Raw genomic sequence first — 5,335 nt, 5'->3', positions numbered from 1 at the left:
CACACACACACACACACACACACACACACACACACACACACACACACCACTCCAAAGTACAGAGCTCTGTTTGCACATGTACACTCATAAATTGACAGATGAGAAAAAAATGCATCAACCAAACCAAGCACTGCACAGAACTCAATATTTCCATGTATTTTTCCTTTCTCCAAACCCTTACTCTATCTGTTAATATAACTATTTGGTTTGGTTTGTAACAGTGTTTTATACATTCAATTATTCTTCATTGAATGTCCTGAATATGTGATACTCTGAGGATGTCCCTTTAAATCTTCAACGTGAATTATTGTGATCTGTGCAGATATCTTGATTGTTTAATTGGGCTTGAATTAGTCTGATAATATTTGTGGAATGAATTAAACTAAATTAACTTCTAAAGTTACATGTAATTACAAAGTCATGCTTTTTATGATACAGTAAATCCAGCTTTTGTGTCTGGATAAAATGCACTTTGCACTTTTCACCACAAGATGGAGTACATACACCTCAGTCATTTAACATAACACAACAAGACAGTAATAGAGAGGGGTGATGGGATTAAGTAAAAAAAATGGTGTACAGTATAATGTGAAACGGGTCTTAATAGTTCATTTAAGATATTTTCAATAATTTGGCTAGATTTAACAATGTACTGGGTAGGGCGTAAACAACCACAGTTCTTGTGACTCACAAGACAATAATACATGTAGGCAGTGTCACCAATGATGGAGTGGTCAAGGGTGATATGAAGCTTATAGTGATTCAGCGCACCAGCTCAGGATTGAACTATTTTTGTGATCTGGCGAATACAATGCAACCCATCATTGGCAATGAAATACCCCCAGAGGGAGTCCAAAGTCTTATCGAGTGTTGGCAACCATTGACCGGAGGCATTTATATTTCATTGAATCGTTCAGAGGTTGAATAATTTATTCAACTGAGTAATTAACACTGTCTGCTCAATACAAGAGCTTCTCTGTCATTTCTAGCAAGGATGTGTTTGAAATTAAAGTAGTTAAAGTGTGTAGAACAGTTTTCTGGGGTAAAGATTTTTTTAGGTATAAAAGGTAGGTATCAACTATAGTCCTACTGCTCTATGTACATACTGCACTGCCCTAAGTCATATTTTTAACTGTAAATCTAACTCTGAGCCTTGTGGAGAGGCTGTGGGCTTGATAACCTAAATGGCATACTTTCCACTCAATCTCTCAGTCTACATAGCAGACATGTGCCTTGGTGCGGGTTTAGGAAATAGCAACAGTGTTTTTTGCTATTTGCACTGAGCTGAGCACGCTGACTGTTGAGATGGACAGATGAGCGGTGTGGATGCACGGATGGATAGAAGGAAGTAAAAATGTCTGTGACTGACTATTGATGTGTGAAGATCTCCCTGACATATATTTCTTCTCTCTTTCTTTGTCAGCACTGCACAGCTGGGGAAGCTGTGTCGGCTCCAATTAGATTAGTCACTACAGTGGAGGATCAAGTCAGGGCCTTGCACTTAGTAAAAACTTTGATGCTTGCTCAGTGCTGTTGATTGTTACCGCACAGTTTTTCCTGGGCTGCAGGCATCCCATACCTCAGCTTTTCACCAGGGAAACAGTGTCATTTACAGAGGGCTCATGTTTTCCTGTGGCAAAAACCTCCTGTTGTTGTGAGCTAATGGTTTGTAGAGCTCAAACAAGAGCAGCGTGATTTGGGAAAATCTGTACAACGACAAATAAACAGTTATAATTGAATTCTTTCTAGTCAATCTTGTGATATTTAAAGGCACAGTCGATGATCTAAATATAGCCCCCAAAGGATAACTGCACTACCCAAAATAAAAATGACAATTTTAAAGCTGACAGGCTTTTAATGTGAAAAGTAAATTAATTAAAGTGTTGGAGAGTTTTAAAATGGTGACATTTGAATGATGCAATGTTAATGATAAGAAAAGATCTTGGGGCAATAGGGAAGGAGTTTAATTAGATCAGCCGTTCCTTCCAGGTTTTATGGTGGGATGACATGAGCTCAGGGCTTCTTCAGGCCATTACTTTTAAATGTTAAAATTGTCATGTGGGCTCATTTATAGCTAAGCTAAGCTATCCGTACATTTGCTTAGTGACATGCAAGCCTGTCTATCTAGTTTATGATCACCTTTTTTGAGCTAGTTTGGATAATATGCCACCTGACAGTCTAAGAAAGAGGAGCCGCTGTCGGGAACATTACAGGAACTGAAGACTGAATAAGCAGATACACTTTAGATTCATCGCAGATTGTGGGTGCTTCTCTAGTGAGTATACTCACTTAGGTCAAGTAGTAGGTCAAAGTAGTCTAGATAAAGCAAACAGTTTCAAACAATAAACCCGGGACAGAGAACGAATGGTAAATAAGGTAATTTTATTGTGTCCGCACAACACAAGGCACTTTAAAACAATCTCCCAACGGAAGACAAATATAGGCACTTTATCACAGATTTGATTCAGAACAGATCGCACAGCAGCTCCCAGCCCTTCTCTGCCCACTCTCTGCTGGCTTCCATTGAAGCCTCACCCCAGCACACAGCCATACCGCTCGCTGTTAAGTGCTGATCAGCTGATCAGCATCAGCTGCGGGCCTGTCGTCAGCAGCACACACCTGCAGAGAATCATACACAACAAATAATACAACACGGCACGTGACACCCCCTCCCATAAAAGGGGAACCCCTTCCTCTCTTTGCAAGCCCATTGAGCATCATCACAAATCACAAATTACAAGTTCACCATCAGTTCATTGGCACCATCACTGACTCTCCTGTCCAAGCAGAAGCTCACCCCAAAACTAGTCTCACCTACGGGACAGCACATCGGCGACAATGTTGTCGGCTCCCTTTGTGTGTTTGATGCAGATGTTGTAAGCCAGGAGTGCCCAGCGCATCAAGTGTTGATTGCTGTTGTACATTCAAGCTAAAAAGACAAACGGGTTATGGTCAGTGTATACAGTGGCTGTAAATGAACTTCATCCTACATACACTTCAAAGTTCTGTAGGGCAAGGAGCATTGCTAAGGTCTCTTTCTCGATGGTGGAGTAGTTCAGCTGATGACGTTTGAACTTGGTAGAAAAGAAACAAACAGCATGACACACATTCCCATCACCGTCCTGCAAGAACACAGCACCAGCTCCAGTGGCACTGGCATCCACCTCAAGCTGGAAAGGTTGAGCAAGGTCAGGCGTAGCCAGCACAGGAGCACTACAGAGGAGAGAATTAGCAGAGTTAAAAGCATCCAGCACTCTTGTACGTGAGGGTACATCTTTTAAAATACGAGTATACCTGCCGAGCAAGCTGATCACATCCTGTTTGTAAAGCAAGGGGAGATAGGACAGCTGCTGGTTGATTGTAGACAAGAACTCAGAGTTAGCTAGCATACTACACAGATAACCTGTACAGGGCGTCATCAAGTCTGCCTCCAACTCAGGCTGAGTGCCAACAAGAGAAAAAACTCCTACCACAGCAATGTCTGGGAACATCTCCAGCCCTCTCAGGTCAGCCCCTCTGGGATGAAAAGATTTCAGCATGTTAATATGACACAAGCGGGTCTTCTGTCTATGCTCAGGCGTACGGATAACATAATTGGTATCTGTAACTTTACCTTCCACCACTTACGGACCTGAGAACCGGTTGTGGGCAGCAAGACCAACACCTTATCACCAGCGGCAAACTGTCACTCAACTGCCTTCTTGTTAAAGCATCTCTTCAAGTTGACCTGAGATGGACAGAGTGACTCCTTGGCCAAACGTGTAGCATGGAGCAGACGTTCTCTACAGTGAGATACACAATACAACACGTTATTTCCACAAGAGTTATCACCTACTAGCTTCTCCTTCAACACCTTCAACACCTACGGTCTTTGACAGACCGTAAGTCATAAAGAACTTAATCAATGCTTTAATGACTGCTTTAACGACATCTCTCCATTTTTGCATGACTAGGTCGTTAGGATGTGTGTGTATTCCAAGCTTGTGTGTAGTAACAGAGTGTATATTGCAATATCCCCACTGGGGATCAATAAACAGTATAAATTATAAAAATAAAATAAAATTATAACTGTAGCCTTTTCACCAAGCTCGCCTGAAGTACAGCTTACCGATCCACCACCAGAGGTCAAGCTTTCCCCATAAAGTACAGAAGCAAACAAGGAGTTTGACAAACTAACCTCTTGAACCTGCTCACGACCCTGCGCTCTAGTAGTTACACTAGCTACAAACACATGAGGATGTTCTCGAGCTAGCTCATCGCTTTCTGACTCAGGAATGGGGGTGCACACAACCTCAGGAACAGGATACACTTTCCCCCCTGCAATATTATTTGCCATGATAAAGTCAAGGCCATCAGTAAATCACTGATACATCACACAGTCAATAGGGAATCCTGACTGAGCACCTACTGTGAAAAAACCTGTCACTAGGCCAAACTGTACATGAACCTGATACAGCGGTGCTAGCACAAAACCCATTTCAATGCCCTTCACAATTGCACACACGCTTGAGCTAGGTCCGAGCGGAAGAATATCAGACAGGATCCGCGAACAAGCCGTGTCTTGCAGTATTTTCACTGGACGCTGACCCTCAGATTTTCCTGAAAGAGACACAAAACCATTAAAGATGAATGGTTTAAAACATTCATCAGGCACCTCAGCAGCTAAAGATTCTAAGGACTGGACTCTGGGAGAAGTTTTAATCAATCCCATGACTGTTTCTGAAACGACCCTTGCTGCTTCTGCTTCCAAGCGTCATCGTTAGCAACCAAGCGACTGGACTTACAACAGAAGAAGCATAGTTTTTCAGACCTTGGACGCAAGGGAGCACTGTCATAATGCACTGGAAAATCTGAACTTTGGGGAACTTCACGTAGGGACGTATCACATTTATTAAAAACGGCCTTATGAGTGAGGTTAAACTCATCAACAAGACTTTCTGCTCGTTTAGATACACAGTAGTACACTCAGGTACGCACTCCTCCAACAACATCAGCTAGGCAAGGCAAGGCAGCTTTATTTGTATAGCACATTTCAGCAACAGGGCAATTCAAAGTGCTTTACACAAACCAGTTAAAAAACAGTTAAAAAATAAAAACAGATAAAACACAAGAATAAACAGTTAAAAATAAAAACAGATAAAACACAAGAATAAAAGTTACAGTGCAGTATAAGAAATTAAACATTAAAGACATGAACAACCATTTAAAGAAAGGCAATGTCAAAAAGAAAGGTCTGCAGCCTTGATTTAAAAGAACTGACAGTAGCAGTGGATCTGCAGTTTCCTGAAAGTTTGTTCCAGATATGAGGAGCATAGAAACTGAACGCTGCTTTCCC

The sequence above is a fragment of the Etheostoma spectabile genome, chromosome 10 (genome assembly GCF_008692095.1).
Source record: "Etheostoma spectabile isolate EspeVRDwgs_2016 chromosome 10, UIUC_Espe_1.0, whole genome shotgun sequence".
NCBI lineage: Eukaryota > Metazoa > Chordata > Actinopteri > Perciformes > Percidae > Etheostoma > Etheostoma spectabile.
This window is presented reverse-complemented; position numbering follows the sequence as displayed.